This window comes from Sus scrofa, chromosome 6, assembly GCF_000003025.6.
Source record: "Sus scrofa isolate TJ Tabasco breed Duroc chromosome 6, Sscrofa11.1, whole genome shotgun sequence".
Lineage (NCBI taxonomy): Eukaryota > Metazoa > Chordata > Mammalia > Artiodactyla > Suidae > Sus > Sus scrofa.
The window spans coordinates 119,383,147-119,403,904 of NC_010448.4; the positions used below are offsets into that span (position 1 = coordinate 119,383,147).

A 20,758-nucleotide genomic window follows, 5' to 3' on the forward strand; every position below is an offset into this window, starting at 1 on the left:
AAGTTAACGAATCCGACTAGGAACCATGAGGTTGCGGGTTCGATCCCTGGCCTTGCTCAGTGGGTTAAGGATCCGGCGTTGCCATTAGCTGTGGTGTGAGTCGAAGATGCGGCTCGGATCTGGCGTTGCTGTGGCTCTGGCGTTGCTGTGGCTCTGGCGTAGGCCCGTGGCTACAGCTCCGATTAGACCACTAGCCTGGGAACCTTCATATGCTGTGGGAGCAGCTCAAGAAAAGGCAGAAAGACAAAACAAACAAACAAAAAAAACCTCTGCCTTCACAGAGTAAAGGCCTGAGCGATGTATGAATTTGGCAGTTGGACAAGCAGAGGCCATTTCAGACGGAGGAAACCACACCTATGGAGACAAAGAAGCAAGAGAGAGCATGGCACACTGGAGACCTGGAGTGGTTAGAGGGACAGGGCACCTGATGAAGGTGCAGAGGGGAAGCTGATGTGTGGCTGGATTGCACTGGGCAGAGTCCCCGAGGCTCTGTGTGGGAGACTTTCCCCCAGGCTCTTCCTGTGGCTTCCAGACTCCTCAGTGACACTGCCTCAGGGAAGCCTTTCCTGGTCACTGGGAGAAAAAGAACCACCCATTCCTTTGATAACACAGCTTCTGTCCTTTTTTATTTATTTGCAGAGTGCTCCTTACTAGCTGACTACTTTTTGTTTATTTTTGTTTACTCTCTGTGTACTCACACTTGGCTTTGGTTCCATGAGAGCTGGAGCCTGGTCTGTCCTGTTTATTGCTGTATCCCTAGCACCTAGAACCTTGCATAAAGCTGGGCTTTGATAAAGGTTTGTAGAATGAATGTTAGTATGTAATTTTTTTTTTTACTGTGAATCTTGTGTTTTATTCTATAGTCCATTGGTTCTCAATACTGTTGTTCCCTAAACCCTTTTATACCTAAAAATTATTGAAGATCTCAAAGAGTCTTTGTTTGGGGGGTTAGGTCTATTAATGTTTATTGTATTATAGATAAAAACCCAGGAGTTCCCATGTGGCTCAGCTGGTTAAGAACCTGGCTAGTATCCATGAGGATTAGGGTCCAGTTCCTGGCCTCACTCGTTGTGTTAAGGATCTGGCATTGCCACAAGCTGCAGCACACATCACAGATGTGGCTTGGATCCAGTGTTGCTGTGGCTCTGATGTAGGCCGGCAGCTGCAGCTCCAGTTTGATCCCTAGCCTGGGAACCTCCATATGCTGCAGACGTGGCCCTAAAAAGAAAGGAAAAAGATAAAACCTAGACATTTTTCAGGCATTAACTTATTTAAAATAATAATAAACCCACATTTCATGTTAATATGTAATATTTTTTTTTTAAAAAGTAACTGCTTTCTGAAGCAAAAAATTAGAAGTGTGGCAGTATTTTATATTTGTTCAAACCTCCTTTTCTAGCTTCTCATAGGTGGATTCTCAAATCATCTTTTGTATATAGTCTTTTATGACACATCATGTAGCCTCTGGAACTCAGCTATATACTCGTGATAAAATGAGAATAAAAAGGCAAAGAATGACTTGATATTAGTACACAGATAGTTTTGACCTTGCAGACTTATTGAAAGGATCTCGAGGACTTGGCTACTGTTTTAAGACCTGATGTAGGTGGATGGTTTTCTAACTTTTTAGTAGCAGGGGTATGTTTTCACATATATTCTATCAAGCTCCAATGTATAAAGATAGAGCTGTTTAACTTAAAGTGCACCTGGGTTGGGGATTAGGTCCCTGGAGCCTAGAATTCCCTTTCTTTCCCATTCCTTGGCTAAGCTGCTAAATTGACCAAAGAATTGATACTTCCAGGATGGGAATATTATGTGAGAGAGAGAGAGGCAGATGAGCATATTGTGTTTGTTCTGTACCACTCTGTTCCATAGTTAAATTTCACTATTTTATTTTGTGGCTTTTAATATATCATAGCTTAATATATTTTAGCATGAACTGCTAGTATATTTTTAAAGGCTATTTTCCCATAAATGCATGATTATTAGCTTGATTTCATGAAAAAAATATTAATTGCAGCTGGAGACCTAATTTTATTTCTGAGGTTTATTTTTCCAGTTTTGTATAAGCAAGCACTTTTACTGAAATTTTCATCGACTTTATAGAAATACTTATGTTATCAAACATTACCTAACTCAGGTTTTTTTTAAAAAAGACAGGTTTCTTTCTTTACAGTGAGAGTACATGAAATAGAATTCAATGAGTTCTCTTTTGACTCAGAGGGTTAAGGATCCGGCATTGTCACTGCAGTGGCTTGGGTCACTGCTGTGACGTGGGTTTGATGCATGACCTGGGAACTTCTGCATCTTGTGAATGTGGCCAAAAAAATTTTTTTTCAATCAAGGCCCAATATGTATCAGACAAAAGTGAGGTGGTAGAAGAAGCCTAATCCTCCTTGCCAAATACAGGAGGGATTCCTGTGGTTGGGAGTGAGGAGAGTGGCAGCTGGCAAGAGTAAGACTAGCACTTGGACAGTTGCTGTAAGCAACATCACCACTAGATAGGTTTAGTATGTTGCCGTGTTTAAAATGCAGGTATTTGTCTGCCTTGGGAAATATTCTCAAGTGGGTCTATTTTGTTACTGTGTGGAACCATTTAAAATTTTTTTTTATCTTGAAAAACAATCACAAATTTCTATAGAGCTTCAATTTTTACAAGTAAATCCTGTCTCTACATTTTGTAGGTCCTGTCCTTTTGGAGTTTTATCTGGCAGACAAAGTAACCATGCTGAAACATTAATCCAGCATCACTGTTACCTGTGTCATAAAAAAAAAAAGGAGAGATCATCCGTTGTATATAATTATAAAACAGTGTTTATGTAGAATATAAGCTCTAGCTTTATTGTCTACTTTTTAAGAGATGGAAGGAAAAATTGAGGGATACAGAGGAGAGCAATGAAAATAATTACAGGAGGAGTTCCGGTTGTAGCTCAGTGGGTTGAGGACCCAATGTTGTCTCTGTGAGGATGTGGGTTTGATATCTCGCCTCGCTCAGTGGGTTAAAAAATTGGCATTGCCATAAGCTGCTGCGTAGGTTGCATATGTGGCTTGGATCCGGTATTGCTGTGGCTGTGGTGTATGCCTGCAGCTGCAGCTCTTGATTTGATGCCTGGCCCAGGAATGTCTACGTGCCTCAGGTGAGGCCATAAAAATAATAAAAAAGAAAATAATTACAGAACTGAAAAGTACAGTCTTGGTTTCAGAGTTAAATGTTTTAAGGTGAGATTTAATAACTAAACTTCATACATGATTTTTCTTATGAAAAGAGAAAAATCTACTTTAAAGAGTTTAAATAGGGCACATCTCCATAAAATATAGAATGGGATATAATTGGACAAATTGCCTTCTAAATTAGGTTTAACATTCAAAAAAAAAACCTGCCTAATAGTGATACCAATTACTTTCTCTTTTATTTTTATTTTGAATGAATTTTTTCTTTTTTTTTTTTTTGTCTTTTTGCTATTTCTTGGGCCGCTCCCGTGTCATATGGAGGTTCCCAGGCTAGGGGTTGAATCAGAGCTGTAGCCACCGGCCTACACCAGAGCCACAGCAACGCGGGATCTGAGCCGCGTCTGCAACCTACGCCACAGCTCACGGCAACGCCGGATCCTTAACCCACTGAGCAAGGGCAGGGACTGAACCCACAACCTCATGGTTCCTAGTCGGATTCGTTAACCACTGCGCCACAATGGGAACTCCTGATTTTGAATGAATATTATTGAAATATAATTGCCTTAGAAAGTTGTGTTAGTTTCAGGTGCACAGCAAAGTAAGTTAGTAATACATACACATATGTCTGTTCCTTTTCATAGTCTTTTTGCATATAGGTTATTATACAGTATTGAGTAGATTATCCTGTGCTATACAGTAGGTCCTTGTTACCTACCTGTCTGTTTCATCTGGAGTAGTGTGTATATGTCAGTCCCAGCCCCCTAATTTATCCCTTTTGTCCCACATTTCCCCTTTGGTAACCATAAATTTGGTTTTAAATCTTTGTTTGTATTTTGTAAGTTCTTTTGTATCATTTTTTTGGTTAGATTTCACACATTAGTGATCTCATATGATACTTGTTTTTGACTTCACTTAGTATGATGATTTCTATGTGCATCCCGTTGCTGCAACTGGAGTTACCGCATTCATTTTATGGCTGAGTAGCATTCCGTTGTGTATATGTACCATATCTTCTTTATCCATTCCTCTGTCAGTGGACATTTAGATTGCCTCCATGTCTTGGCTATTGTGAATAATGTTGCAGTGAACATTGGGGTGCTTGTATCTTTTCGAATTATGGTTTTCTCTGATAGTAATGTTTAATAATATTAATTATTAAAGATAATTAATTTCTAATCTTTAGAAATATAAAGGATGATTCTCATTTAACCATTCTTTCAGTAAATATCCAAGTGCCTTTTTTGATCCCATCGTAAGTTTACTTTTAAATTTCGTTTATTTTAATTTTAAATAGGTACCATCATAACTCTTTGAGCAGCATCTCCAATTATTACTATTAAAGTGTGCCACTGTTTCTTTGAAGTGGATGGAGTCATGTAGTATTAACATTTGTAGGCTGCTCATCATCCTAGTTCACAGCAAGAGAAGAGGAAAATATTTTTTATTTTTTATTTTTTTAAGGGCTGCCCCTGTGGCGTATGGAGGTTCCCAGGCTAAGGGTCAAATTGGAGCTGTAGCCGCTGGCCTACACCACAGTCACAGCAACACCAGATCTGAGCCACATCTGCGACCTACACCACAGCTCACATTAAGTGGATCCTTAACCCACTGAGCAAGGGGAGGCCAGGGATCAAACCTGCGTCCTCATGGATGCTAGTCAAATTTGTTTTTGCTGAGCCACGTTGGGAACTCCAGATTCTTTAAATTGTATTTTTAATAAAAACTAATTGGTGGTATGTAGGGTAAATACTGTTTTAGTCACAGCTGTGTTGCTGAAGATTGCAGTCCCCACCCTTACTCTTGATTCTTCTACACGACTGCTGTTTCTTCTTCCATTGCTCTTATTGCCTTCTGTGATGTAATTGTTTGCTTGTGTTTATTGTTTGCTGACTGCACCTCTCCCACATAGGGTCTTTGAATGCACTAGTCTTTGTTTAGTTTAGTGATGTATGCCAAGTGCTTTGAACAGTGTTTGGTACACATTTGTTAATCAAATGAATCATTTTTCCTTTAGCTTTCACAAGTAGAGGTACATTTCTTCTGGAGAAAAGTACTCAGCAGACACTTCAAAACATTTAGAGGCTTCAGTTTCTGGCAGTGTGGCAAATTAGAGAGGTTTTTTTTATAGCTTCCCCTTATGAAACATTACAAACACTGGATCAAATATTCAGACTATCTTTCAGATGCATAGGTGAGCTGACAGGCAAGTAAGGAAACTCCTCAGATGTCAAAAACAAGAAATCTTGAAGCCAGGAAGGCAAGCTAATGGTGACACTGGCTGCTAAGCTGGGGGTGCTGGTATTTGTAGATCCCTGGAGGCCTAGAGCTTTGAATTTTGCAGAGTGACTAGGGGTCAAGCAAGGCAAGAAGTAAGATCCAGATACTCTTGAGTAAAGCTGAAACTCCTTGAAAAGTATCGGTAGATAAACTAGGAACAAAATTAAAAACTTGGAGTTTCCGTCGTGGCTTAGCAGTGATGAACCCTACTAGTATCCATGAGGTTGAGGGTTCAATCCCTGGCCTCCCTCAGTGGGTTAAGGATCTGGTGTTCCTGTGAGCTGTGGTGTAGGTTGCAAATGTGACTTGGATCCTGAGTTGCTGTGACCATGGCGTAGGCCAGTAGCTCAGCTCTGATTTGACCCCTAGCCTGGTAACCTCCCTGTGCCTCAGGTGCGGCCCTAAAAAGCAATAAATAATAAAAATAAAAAATAATAAAATTAAAAGCTTGTGCCATGGTGCAGGGGTCGGGGGGAGAGTAGAGATGGGGTAAGGAGGGTTGCCTGTCTCAGCTTTTCTGTCTGTGGAAAGGGAAACTGTCTTCCCTGAGAAACGATAACTACACAGCTACTTCTCACTGGGTTTGGGGTTGGCACTCTTACTACCTGAATGGTGGAAACAAACAAACAAACAAACAAAAAACCCAAGCCAAGAAAATTAATGAAAGGTGGCCTCAGGTTGTTAGGACTGAGAAGCAAACCACATCTTCTCTGGAAGGGTATAGGAACACTGACTCCAGAGAACTAATGTAGTAAAGTTTCTGTAGGAACATAATCTCTCAATTTTAAAAAATCAAAACCACTTCAGATAAGCCACAGTGAGTTAATCAGCAGAACTGCAGGTATTCTAGTTGTCAGATATGGAATATAAAATAAATGCTTAATATATTCAGAGTATAAAAATATAGCTAAGGAGCAAGAGACTATCAAAAATAATTAGACAAGCTGAATTCAACAATGAATAAAGGAAGTGCTACATATTGAACAGAGTTTATTCCAGGAAGGCAGCTTGGTTCGGCATTAGAAAATCTGTTAATGTAATTATCCACATGAACAGTTTAAAGCTATTCCCACCCCCCCATATTCTAAAAGATACAGAAAAAGAATAAAATTCAACACTCTTTTGGGATACAAACTCATTCCAAACTAAGAATCAGAAAAATTCCACAACTAACAGAAAACCTACAGCAAACATCATGCTTGTTACAGAAACACTAAAAGCATCCTTAAAAATTGGCAACAAGCAGAAATTGACACAACATTGTAAATCAATTGTACGTTAATTAAAAAAAACACTAAAAAAATCAGCAACAATGTAAGGACATCCCTTGTTGCCTTATTACTTCAGAATTGCACTGGGGCTGCTGGTCAGTTAATAAGGCAGAAGTGTTACAAGGCTATAAGGAATGAATACAGTGGTCATTTTAGAGTCCATATGAATAATCTCATAGAAAATTCAGCAGTCCACAAATAAACTCTTTGAATTTATAATAGCAAGTTGCTGAATATATAAGATCAATAAAGTAAAATCAGTTTGTAACTCTAACTAGCAGCTCACAATAAAAAGTAATAAAAATATTTCACAATAATAAAAAATCATCCTAGGAATAAATATAAAAGAGGTGGCAAGATGTTTATATATAGGAAATTTTAAAAATGTTTTGCAAGACATTAAAGAAGACCTGTGGGGTAAATATGGGGATATACCATGTTCGTAGGGAGAAAGATTATCTCTTGTAAATATATCAATTTACTGTTATTGATATATAAATTCATTGTTATTTCCATAAACCCCCTGCAGGGTATGGTTTTGTTTGTTTTTGTGACACTTGACAAGTTACTTTTAAAATTTATTTGGAAAAGGAAATTTCTAAAAATAGCCAGGATATTTCTGTAGAGTGCTTGTCCTACCCAATTTTAAGACTTAAAGCTTTAATAATTGAGTTAGTGTAATATTGGACAAATAGATGATTTAAGAATATCGAGGCCAAAAATCTGAACTGTGCATACATGGAAATCCGATGTGTGACAGAGCTGGTGTTATACATCAAATAAGGAAATAGAATCTTCTGTAAATGGTGTTGGGATTTATTGCTAGCGCATCCGGAGGGGGTAGGGAATAGTTTCTTACTTCATACCATATTAAAAAAAAAAAAATTCCAGATTGATTAAAAACTTGTGAAAGGCAAAACTTAAGCCTTCAAAATAAAATACTAGAGGTTATTTTATGATTTCAGGCTTTCTTAACTAGTTGCCAAAAGCATAGATGTTGAAGAAAAAGATTAATAAATTTGTCTTTATTAAAATGAAGCTCTTTTGTTTCTTGTTTAAAATGGAAAGAGAGTGTAATGACAAGTCACAAGTGCACAGATAGGAGAAGGTATTTCTTAACATACAATTGATAAGATTTTTTTAAATCACGGTAATATATGCACATATTTGTCGGTATACATACATATGTCGTGAAAAAGGTAAACGGGTTGTTGACTTAAAAAACATGCACACCTTAAAAGTTGAGAGTTAAGTTTTATTTGGGGCAAAATAAGGACTATAGTTGAGGAGGCAGCATTTCAGAGAGCTCCGAAATATTGCTCCAAAGAGGTAGGGGCGTTTGTTGGTATATATGTGACTATAATGAAGGGGGAGGTACATGCCACCATGCACACATTTTGTGGGAGATTTCTGCTGGACTCGTGAAGGCTACTGCTAGTCATGAGGAGCAGACATCACCAGGAGGGATTTTAGTGCTTTTCTAGATACAAGGAAATGCAAGAATCGGGCTCATACAATCTTCTGAAAATATCTAACTATCTCAAGACCTGTTGTGCCAGTTTTCCCAGAACACAGAGTGCCTCACTCCCTCTCAGGGGGGTGTTGGGGGTCGGCAGCTGCAGTGGCTCATGATTCATTCTGTGTAGGAGCAGATGGCAAGTGCCCATCTCCAGTTCACAGGGCAATAGAGAGGAAAAGCTAATTCATAGAAGAAAAAAAATGAATATCCAATAAATATTTGTCAACAAGGGAATGCAAGTTAAAACTACATTGACAAAATTGTGGAAGTTGAATGAGTAGTGTCAATACTCCTGCAGTGCTCTGTGCTAAAGGTCAGCAAACTTTGTATCAAGGGCTGGATAATAAATTTTAGTCTTTGCCGGTGATGCAGTCTCTGTTGGAGTTAGCTTTACTGTTTTAGTGCAAAAGTAGCTATAAACCGCAAGTAAACAAATGGAATGGGTGTGGCTGTGTTTCCATAAATTTTTATTTATAAAAATAGTAGTATGCTAACCCCTGGTCTTTGGCACCAAGGTTAATAAACTATTAATACATCAACTTGGTTGAATCTTACAAACTGGGTTAAAAAGGCAATGCAGGAGTTCTTTTGTGGCTCAGTGGGCTAAGGATCTGGTGTTGTCACTGCAGTGGCTCGGGTTGCTGCTGTGGCACGGGTTTAATCCCTGGCCCAGGAACTTCTGCATGTCATGGATGCCACCAATAACATAAAATAAAAAATAAAAAGTATTACAGTATGTCTGTAGTCATACTATGTAATGACTATAGTCATTATAGAATGATTCCATGAATATGTTTTCCAGGGGTGGACTATAAATAACAGATACAGATTTATGGCCTTGATAAAGTCTGCCCCCGCCAAATTACCTAACTGTTTAAAAATGTCAGTTTTCTTATCTGTAAGACAGTGGACATAATAGTACCTAGCTCATTGGCTTATTGGGAGGATTATGTTATATAGTGCCCCTAAAAATGCTTAGCACAAAATTAAAAGCTTAGTAATTGTTCCTGTGCTTTCATTCCTATTAAAAGAAAGGAAAACCTCTTTTGCTTTGGGAACTCTAGGTTTATTTTATCCAGCCTTCCACTGCATGTGGTTAATGTGGCTGATAGTAAGGCTTGAAATATCCTCACCCTGAAGTCTTGAGTAAGGTTTAATTTCTTTTAATCAGCACAGTTTGAGAGACCCTCTGGTGTTTTAGTGTCATGTTCTTTTTGTTTGTTTGTTTTTTGTTTTTTTGCTATTTCTTTGGGCCGTACCCGCAGCATATGGAGGTTCCCAGGCTAGGGGTCGAATCGGAGCTGTAGCCACCGGCCTACGCCAGAGCCACAGCAACGCAGGATCCAAGCCGCATCTGCAACCTATACCACAGCTCACGGCAATGCCGGATCCTTAACCCACTGAGCAAGGGCAGGGACCGAACCTGCAACCTCATGGTTCCTAGTCGGATTCGTTAACCACTGCGCCACGACGGGAACTCCTTAGTGTCATGTTTAAATCACCAAACTCAAGGTAGCGTGCTCAGTACTTGACAAAAACAGCTTCCAGTGTCTCTAAACCTACCTCTGTAGCATTTAGCTTTGTGGAAAACTCATTTCTCAGAACTCTGTCCTCTTTTGCCTTTGTGTGCCACTCTCCAAAGTCTTCTCTGACCTCTTGGATCTTTCAGTTCTCTAAATGCTCCCCAGCACTAAAACTTATGACCTGTCATCTTCCTCAGCTGAAAAATGAAGATAAAATCCACTTGAAAAGAATGGTAGGATAAATTCTTATCATGCAGGACCATCTATAGAGGAGCCTCATAGCCACAGAAGCTGGGGTGGGGTCTGGTATGAAAAACGAATGAATCTTCATGAGTGGTTCCTCTCCCATTTGAGCAGCAGTGATGTATGAATGTAATGTATATGGCATATTGCAGGAGTTCAGTCAGTCTTCCCCTCAATCTTCTGTCTGTGGCTTCTGTTCTCTATAACCCTTTTGCTGGACCACCCAGAATCCTTATCACAGATGTTCACATTGACTCTCCCCTCCCCAAGGATAGTGACATGGTCTAACCCATCTTGGTTCTCCTGTGGTCTGGTGAAATGCTTGGCATATTGTACATGGGTGCTTATTATATTGAATTAAGTGAATGAATGTGTCCATGCCTTGATTTTGTTCACAAAACATCAGTGTTTATAATATTTGGCCCACCAAAGTAGAATGTTAAATCTATTTGTAATTCTAACTTAACTTTCAGTGTTCTGAAACAAACTTAAAAGTTATTTCTTCATGTTTCAAAAACTTCTAGCAGATATAAAGAAGTAGAGGAACTAGTAAAATGGAACCCTCTTAAAATCCTCCCACCACCAGATCTTCCAGATTTCAGCAGAGGTTCAGATTTGCCACATGTGCTTCACCTTTCAGTCCCTCCCACCACCCTCCTCCCAAGCCCAGGTGTTTTTTTTTTAATGTAAAAATTTTTTTTTCTTTTTGGGGTCACACCTGTGGCATATGGAAGTTCCCAGGCTAGGAGCTGAATCGGAGCAGCAGCTGCCGGCCTAGGCCACAGCTCAGGGCAATGCTGGATTTTTAACCCACTGAGCAAGGCCAGGGATCGAACCCACAGCATCCTCATGGATACTAGTTAGGTTCTTAACCCACTGAGCCACAATGGAAGCTCCACAGCACAAGTATTTCTTTTTTGTCTTTTTTTTTTTTTTTAGGGCTGCACTGGTGGCATATGGAGGTTCCCAGGCTCGGGGTCAGATCGGAGCTGTAGCCGCCAGCCTACACCAGAGCCACAGCAACTCGGGATCCTAGCTGTGTCTGCAACCTACACCACAGCTCAGGGCAATGCTGGATCTTCAGCCCACTGAGCGAGGCCAGGGATCAAACCTGCATCCTCATGGAGGCTAGCTGGTCAGATTTGTTTCTGCTGAGCCATGATGGGAACTCCCAAAGCCCAAGTATTTTAAAGCAATGTGAGATACCATTCTATTATACTCTTTTCAAATCCTGCCATAATGTTCTTTTAAAAAAGAAGAACTCCCGCCTTTTTCTTTTTTAAAATAATACTGTCCCTCATCACTAGGGTTCTCTATAATAAAACAAGAAATTTGCAGAGTTCCTGTTGTGGCTCAGCAGTTACGAACCTGACCAGGATCCAAGAGGACACGGGTTTGATCCCTGACCTTTCTCAGTGGGTTAAGGATCTGGTGTCGCCATGAGCTGTGGCATAGCTCGCAGATGTAGCTTGTATCTGGCATTGCTGTGGCTGTGGCATAGAGTGGCAGCTTGCAGCTCCGATTCAACCCCTAGCCTGGGAACTTCCATATGCTGCACATGTGGCCCCAAAAAAGCAAAAATTAGATAAAAATAGAGCAAGAAATTTGCAGTTTTAGGTAAAGGTTTCATCGCCCTTAAGACTGTTTTGCTGTTCTTAAGCACTTAACATGTATAGGCAGTATTACACTTAACAGCACAACAAAACACAAACCTGAAAGTTAAATTTAACTCTTCTCTACAGTACTGTTAGAGCATTTCATTAAGGCTGTAAAGTTATTTTACATTCATTAAAAAAATATGCTCTTTGATAATGTTTAAATGCATCTTAAATATTTTAGAGTTAGTTTTAGAGTTAGTTTTCTTGAATTTATGGTTGTAAGGAGGAAGCTAAATCTAGGCTCTAACATAGTATGTGTGTTTGGAAAAATCTGCTCGTGGATGAACTTAATTCTTTACATTCTCTAAAGCTGAAATGAAGAAATGTCATCTGCAAAAAATAGATCTTTTAGTTATGGTATTTTTGACAGTGATAAAGAAAAACATGTGCAACAGTTTAGTGTGTATAATAAGGAAAGGAGTGATAACCCAAGTGTACAGAGTTTAAGCAGAATACAATTTTGAGACCTAAGTGGAATTTTAAAAAATCTTGCAGAAGTAATGTTTTGAGTTATTGATGCGAATTAAATAGCAGATTTATTTCAGGGACTTTTTCAACAATTTTCCTGTTACCTTTCTACTATATTATTAAATAAGTAACATCTTTTTTTTTTTTGCCTTTTCTAGAGCTGCTCCCGTGGCATATGGAGGTTCCCAGGCTAGGGGTCTAATCAGAGCTGTAGCCACCAGCCTAAGCCAGAACCTAAGCAAGGCGGGATCCGAGCTGCATCTGCAACTTACACCACAGCTCACAGCAACGCCGGATCCTTAACCCACTGAGCAAGGGCAGGGATCGAACCCGCAACTTCATGGTTCCTAGTCGGATTCGTTAACCACTGCACCACGATGGGAACTCCAATAAGTAACATCTTAATTGCAGTGGTTTGTGGGGTGTTCTGAAGGCAGAAAGCAAATCCTATGTCTGTCTCCAAAAAGCTGAAAAAATTTTAAGAAGAGGTACTTGGGATGTTATCTCTTAGTATGGATCTTAACTAGTATCAATATAGAAGCCCTTAACTAGTGTCAGTGCAGAAGCCCTGTGAAACTAGAAGACTAAATTGAGGGAGTGAGGCAGAGAATAACTATTCACAGAAACAATAGGCAAGGGGCCAGAAATTCGAGTTAAAATCAGCAGGAGAGAATGCAGAAACAATATAAGCTAAGAAAAGAAGTTAAGTGGCATTAGGAAGAAACCAAATTCGGGAAGACCCCCCCACAGAACCAAAAACAGATGTATAAGATAGCTGACTGCTTAAGGGAAGAAAATGAAGTATGTTTTGTAGTGTGTGGTACCTGAGATAAATAAATATATGCAGTAGACTTCATGACTAACTAGAGTACTGTCTTTCTATAACATGCTATTAAATGAACAAAGGGTTTTCTGTTTGTTTTGTTTATTTTAACATATCTCAGACCTTTATCCTTGACCAAAATCTGAAATCTGCCCCTATCCCAAATTTCTATTTTCATTTGGTTGGTTGAGCAAACTTTAAAACTTTTCCTATTCCAAAAGGTCACTTAATATCCAAGCAACATCAGACAGTGTTTCAAGTGAAGTAGTTCTCAAAAGAACCTTCATGTTTGCAATCATAAGAGAACTAAATTTCATTTGTGGGTACTATTATCCTTAGATATTTTTTCTTCTTTCTCTCTTCCCAGATAATTCAGTGGAGGAGGAGGAAAAGTATGGCCCTGAGCTCTGGGGAATGCATGGATAAGGAAAAATAGGGAAAAGGGAATGACAACAGAGATTTCCATTTAGTCTGCAAATTGTTTTTGGTTTTTCTCATCCCAAGCCCGGAGCCAAGAGACTGTGGGATCTTACCCTCTTGTTTGTTATCCGAACTGACAGTAGGAGGGCTGTGGCAATAGCAGAGCACTGTCTGCATTCTCAGAGTGTAGTTGGCCAGTTTCTAGCGAATTCTTCATCTGCTCTGGTTGGCAGCCACATAGTGTATACATGTTGTCTGTGCATTTTAGGGTGATCTGTGGGCCAGCAGCGTCCTGCCTATCTGTAGGTAACATTTGAGAGTCTCTGTTTAAAATCTGTGAAGTAAAAGATATTTTATAAACGAAAGATCTTAAATGTATAGAAAATACAATAGTGGAAGACAAGGAATGAACAGTCATGAACCCACCTTTCCTCTGTGTCTTGACATTTTTCCCTGTTTGATTCTATGTCAGTTAGTATCAAGTTTGGCTGTGTCTAAAAGATCCCTGTATCCCTTCTTCCTCTCTAAAAAGTTACTTTCAAGAGGTTTTGTTTTGTTGCTTTTTTTCCTTCCCAGCACGTGGCAGCTTTGTGGTCATCAGTGACCATACTCCTTATCTTTCCGATTTTCAGTCCTTAGCTTGTGGCTGGCTTTCTCAAGGCCATCTTGTGGTTGCAAAGAAGGTCCTTGTAGCTCCAACCTTTGTGTTCACATTCCAGGCAATGAAGTCAGTTCCCTTTCAATACCTTTCCCATACCCCGCCCAGTGATGTCTGATTTTATCTTTCTGGCTACCTTAATTAGTGCAGCAGGCCAGGATATGTACACTGCCACTCACTAATATAGCAGTTTGATTTGTAGGAAAGAAGAAAGGTATTCGGTGAGCAACTAGCAGTTTGCCACAATTTAGATCTTTTATATAAAAAAAACCTTCCATTTTAGTTAAATCCCTTCCCTCCCTCCTCAGAATTACCCATATATGAATTTGGTATATTATTTTCATGCATATTATGTTACCTTTACAATGTATGTTTATGTCCATGAACAGTCTTATTTTAATATGCTTTAAAGCAGTGTATATAGGAACATACTGTACATATCCTGTAGACAGGTTTTTTCCTTCATTCCACATTGTTTACCCAGATTGATGCATATAGTTTTAGTTTAATTTTACCTGCTATGTGGAATTGTTATACAGTTCATATATATATTTTCTTCTTCTCTCTCTTTTTTTTTTTTTTTTTGGGTCTTTTATCTTTTCAGGGCTGCGCTTACAGCATATGGAGGTTCCCAGGCTAGGAGTCCAATCGGAGCTACAGCTGCCAGCCTATGCCAGAGCTACAGCAACACCAGATCCGAGCTGTGTCCTACACCACAGCCCACTGTAACGCTGGATCCTTAACCCACTGAGCAAGGCCAGGAATCGAACCCACAACCTCATGGTTCCTAGTCAGATTCGTTTCCGCGTGCCACAACGGGAACTCCCATTTTCTTCTTGATGCACATTTAGTGGTTAATTTGCCCCCTCATTATAAACAATGCTGTAGTCTTTGTGTCTCCTCGAATTCACATGCAAGAGTTTCTCTGGGATATGTAGCAAGAGTCTTTCTGGGATATGTACCTAGAAGTGGAATTATTGAGTGATAGGGCAGTGCTTTCTTCAGCTTTACTACATATTGTCAGGTTGCTTTGCAGAGTGGCTGTGCCACATTACACTTGGAACAGCGTGGTATGAGTGGCCCATTTCTTTATTCCTTACTAATAACACTTTGTGCTTTTGCTAATCTATTGAGGTCAAATTCATTTCCCTGAATACTACTGAGATTGAGTATATCTTCATATGTTCACTGGCTGTTTATGTTTTCTTGGTTGTAATTTGCTCGTTCTTGCTTTTCAGCCTCTTTTTCACTGTTTGCATTGTTTCGATTTGGAGAAGTTTTTAATACATACTGAAACTAATCTTTTGCTGATTATTTCTGTAATGGATATTTCCCCCCTAATCTTTTGGCTTATCATTTCAATGTCTATGATATCTTTGTTTTAAAATTTTTAATTTTCATGTAGTAATTATTAATTTTTTCTTTAATGGTCTGTGCTTTTTGAGTATTGTTTAAGAAATTCTTCTGTAACCAAGGACATAAAGATATTTACCTATATTTTCTTTTAAAGTTTTAGATACTTGTATCCTTAAATCTTTAATCCACCTGGAACTGGATATTTGGATGGTGAGAGGTAGGAATTTTATTTTTTCATATGGATGAACATTCATTAAATAGCCCATGCCTTTTGTTCTGATTTGTAGTGCCACCTCTGTCATGTTTACATGTGACCAAGGGGTCTGATCGTGGGCTCTCTTCTGTTTTGTTGGTCTTTAATGTCTCTGCCCATGATTCACACTGATTTAAGTACTATAGCTTGATGGCTAGACCACGGAGTTCCCTTACCTTGTTGTTCAAAATCTTACTGGCTTTCATGGCTTTGTTGTGTATGATTTTAGCATCTGCTTTTAAAGTTCTATAAAAAATTATACTGAGATTTTAATCAAAGCTGTATTAAGTATATAGATTAATATTGAGAGAATTATTTACTATGATAAATCTTTTATATGCCAGCATGCTATCTTCATTTTTGAAAAGGTCTTTCTGAGCAATTTTCTAGTTTTTTTTGGCAAAAGAATTCAGTGAGTTTTGTATGATGGTCTTGAATCCAGCAACATTGCTGGAAGTTCATTAGTTCTGGTTGTCTTCATTTTCTACCGTTTCTTTTGGTTTTGTTCTGTTTTCTTCTTTCCAATTCTTAAATCTCTTGTTTCTTTTTCTTACTTTACTGTTCTAGATAGGAACTCCAGTACATTGTTGGGAAGAAAAAATGACAGATGGCATTTTTGCTCTTTTCCTAACTTCAAAGGGAATGCTTCCAACTCTTAAAGATTAAACATTTTGTTTACTCTACATTTAGGGCAGATATCCTTTATCAGGTAGGCAGAGTTCATTCTTATTTCTAATTTTCTAGAATTTCTTTTGTTTTTGGCTTAAATGTCATGAATAGATGTTGGGTTGTATTATTTCACAAAATAAAAGTCCCTCATGACTAGATAGTTAACGCTTACTCTCACCTCTATCCTTTGTTCTAATTTTGTCATACGTTACGTCTTCGTATTAATAACTTGTACAATACAGTTATAAATTTTGTTTTTTTTTTAAGAGTTAAGTTTTATAATTTATTTAACTCCTTAGGTAAATATGACTTGTATTTCTTTCTTTTCTTTTTTTTTTTTTTTTTTGTCTTTTTGCTATTTCTTTGGGCAGCTCCCGCGGCATATGGAGGTTCCCAGGCTAGGGATTGAATCGGAGCCACAGCCCCCGGCCTACGCCAGAGCCACAGCAACGCGGGATCCGAGCTGCATCTGCAACCTACACCACAGCTCACGGCAATGCCAGATCGTTAACCCACTGAGCAAGGGCAGGGACCGAACCCTCAACCTCATGGTTCCTAGTTGGATTCGTTAACCACTGCGCCACGACGGGAACTCCTAAATTTTGTTTTAATCAACCATCTCTTTTAAGAAATCAAGAGGAGGATTCCTGTTGTGGCTCAGTGGGTTAGGAACCTGACTAGTATCCATGAGAACTTGAGTTTGATACCTGGCCTCTCTTGGTGGGTTAAGGATCTGCCATTGCTATGAGCTGTGGTGTAGGTCGCAGACTCGGCTTGGATCTGGTGTTTCTGTGACTGTGGTGTAGGCCGGCAGTGGTGGCTCCAACTCGGCCCTTAACCTGGGAACTTCCATATGCTGCAGGTGTGGCCCTAAAAAAAGCCTAAATATATCTCTCTCTCTCAAGAGGGATAGAGTTCCCACTTGATTGCAGTGGGTGGTGCAATGGGATTGGTGGCATCTCTGGAGTGCTGGGATGCAGGTTCAGTCCCCAGCCCCACACAGTGTTTTAAAGATCTCATGTTGTTGCAGTGTAGCATAGATCACAACTCTCTTTCATATCTGACTCCTGGCACAGGAATTCCATATGCCCTGGGGTGGCCAAAAAAGAAAAAAAAAAATGAAGAGGGAAAAGTAGTAAATTTTTTTACTCAGATATTTACCATTGCTAATATACTTCATTTCTCCTTACAGATCTGAGTTTCCATCTGGTATCATTTTTCTTTGGCCTAAGGAACTCCTGTTAGCATTTCTTATGGTGCAGGTGTAAGAGAGATGTGTTGTTTTGGCTTTTTCTTTATTTGAGAATGTCTTTGTTTCATGTAATGAGAAGTCATCTGTTTTTTTCTCTGTATGTAATGTCTTTGCCTCTGGCTGCTTTCAAAATTTTCTCTAAATATTTAGTTTGTAGCAATTTGAATATAATGTGCTCGAATTGTGATTTTCCTTGTATTTATCCTGCTTAGGGTTCACTAAACTTAGACTTGCAATTTCATGTTTCCCCCGAACAGTCGATATGTTATTTTTATGTATACTTTTCTGTATAATTTTCTCTGTGCCCGCCTTTTGGGACTCTGATTTCACTTACATTAAACTTCATAGTATTGTACCTCTCTTCAGTGAGCTTACTGAGGCTCTCCATTCTTTAAAATATTTTTCTTTCACTCAGATCTTCAGAATTGGATAATTGCTTTTGATCTGCCTTTAAAGTGACTGATGCTATATTCTGTTATCTCTAATCTGCTGTTAAAAACTGCCAGGTGAATTTTTTACGTCATACTGTATCTTTGTGTTCCACATGGTATACTATATGATTCCTTTTTTATAGTTTTCATTTCTCTGATGAGAATTCCCTCTCTTTATTATTATTATTAAGTTCTTAGACACATTTGTAGTAGCTGCTTAATAGTCCTTGTCAACAAATTCCAAGTAATCTTGTGTTCAGTGTATATTGACTACTTTTTTTCTTGTCTGTGGGTCACATTTTTTTCGTGTTTAGTAATTTTTTATTATATGCTGGGTATTGCAGATATGTTTTTAGTGACCCACAATTCTGTTTTGTCCTACAGATTACTGATTTTTTTGTTGTTCTGTTAGGCAGTCAGCTGATTAGACTTAAACTCCAGCCTCTGTTTCCCTTGCCTTGGACAACAGCTGATATCTTTGCTTCATTTTTCCAGCCATCTGGCTGTTACTTTTCTTTTGGGTCTCTGGGATCTCTTCCATGTTGTGTGGTCAGGGGCTTGACTAAGGATTGTGGTGGATATGTCCTTCCTTTCTAGGATTTCTAGCTCACTTTCTTGTTGTTGCTCTGCTAGCTCCAAGCTTTATCCACAAGCCAATATGATTGTGACTTCTTTCCAGATGACAAATGATGTGGAGCATCTTTTTATATGTTTATTTGTATGTCTTTGGTGAGATTGCTTTTACTGTTTTGAATCCTTATGTTTTTGTTGTATGTCTCACAAATAGCGTATAGCTTTTATTTTAAAAACTCCAATTGGAGTTCTATTGCGGCACACCAGGTTAAGGACCTGACATTGTCACTGCTGTGGCTCAGGTTGCTGCTGTATCATAGGTTTGATCCCTGGCCCAGGAGCTCCCACATACTGTGAGTGTGGCTGAAAAACAACCCCCCCCAATCTGATAACTTTTAATGACTACATTTAGTCTTTTAGTCTTACTTTTATTTATTTATGTATGGGGATTTATTTCTACCATTTTGTTTTGTGCTTTCTATATTTGTGATTTTTTATGATTTTAAATTTCTTTCTTATTTTATTTTGAATTGATTGATTTTCTTATTTCTCCTTTTTCCAGTTTGGTTTTTAATTATACATAATGTTTTTACTTAATTGTTTCCTTTTAATTAAAAAAATATTTGATCTTAAAAAGTCTAAAATTAGTCAAAAATCCCTGCCCTGTACCAAAACACAGCAACTTAAAATGCTTTAATTTCAGTTACCTTTATTCCTTCCTACATGATATTTTTTTCTGGTATTTTCATTCATTTAACCAAATAATTATCAAACTCTTATGCCATGTGCCAAGTACTATTCCAGGTGCTATAATAATAGCACTAAACAAAATAAAGTCTCTCTGCCCTCATGAAGTTTATAGGATAATTAATAAACTAATTAGTATATATTATGTTGTAAATTTTAGTGTTTGGTGCTAGAATGAAAAATAAGGCCTTAGGAAAAAATAAAAAATGACTTGGTGAAGATGCTATTTTGTATATGAGTTTCTGCTATCATCAGACTTTTAGGGCTCATGTATGAAAAACATGATTCCCACTCTGGAGGAGCTTGTATTCTAACCAGAGCATCCCAGGAAGAAATTAGAGGTATAGGAGTCACGGGCACATGTTCAGTAAAGCTTTACAACTAGTGGATTTCCAAAGAAGGCCATGTAGAGTGTCAGGCAGCCTGCAGACAGGTCCAAGGCAGAGTGGGATGAGCCAGAGAAGAAAACTGCAAAGTGTGGACAATAAAGTGGGAGAACAAGGAATGACCCTGGAGCCAAGAAAAGAAGAGATTATGTTTTATTTATAGCCTCCTTTTCCACACATAATTTAAGAGGCGGAGACATCAAGTAGAATATGAGAAAGAGGCTTGTCTTGATAGTTAGGACATTGGAGTGATTTGACCAAAAAATGGTTTCATCAAGGTGAAGACAGACTACACTAGGTTGAGAGGTTAAGAAATTAAGGGCCGCGAATGAAGACTACTTGCAAGAAGGTGGTAAAGGAGAGAAGAGAGAGTGATGATTTGAGGGGAAGAGGGTGGCATTATGGAACTCAGGGTCGAGGCTGGTGTTTGGGCAAAAATACAGAACAAAACCTTGGAGACTGGGAGGACTCCATGGCTGGAAAATAGAATCGGCCCCTGGCCTGGAGGAGATTCCTGCTGGATCCTTTATTTGCAGGAAACTGTGTCGCAGGATCTCTGGGGTTTTCCATTACTGGTGAGGGCAGTGTATTTCTTTGTATCCGAGTTCATGGTTGGGAGGTGAGAGCAGAAATCACGGTGTGTTCTGTTGTGATGTTTCGCTATTTGTATTCAAAAGACAAAAGTAAAAACATGGGACAGCTTCCCCTGATCATTGCTCTTCAGACTCCTTAGTGAGATAGTCATTATTTCTTTTGTTCTGAACACACTCTTTCAACTGTATCTCCCAGTTTTCCTGTGTGCTGTCCCCTAGACATCCCCTGATTTTTTCTGCCTCTATTTTAGCTCACATTGTTTTGTTCACCTGAAACACCCCTTTGCCTTTTCCTAACTCAGACCAATTCCCCAGTCATTCTCCCCCCACCAGCTCCTCTCCTTTGTGCACTGTAGCGCCTTGTAATTTGGCACCTGTTGCAAAGGTAGAAAAGAGCATTTTGTAAATTGTAAAGTGCTGCGCAAACTTATTATCTGTCTTCCTAAACTGCAAGCTCACTTAGGGCA

The 20,758-nt window shown here is 38.9% G+C and overlaps 1 protein-coding gene across 3 annotated transcripts in view; it reads left to right on the plus strand.

Annotated features, from left to right (window-relative positions):
* Positions 1 to 20,758, plus strand: part of GALNT1 (polypeptide N-acetylgalactosaminyltransferase 1) — a 198,006-nt gene that overhangs the window by 87,251 nt on the left and 89,997 nt on the right. The window contains exon 1 of one of the 3 annotated variants that reach the window (XM_003482057.4): positions 15,486 to 15,604. The exons of the other annotated variants lie outside the window; for them this stretch is intronic. The gene's annotated coding sequence lies outside the window, so the exon portion shown is untranslated. Of the gene's footprint in view, positions 1 to 15,485; positions 15,605 to 20,758 lie in introns of those variants that run through there. 3 annotated transcript variants of the gene reach the window in all.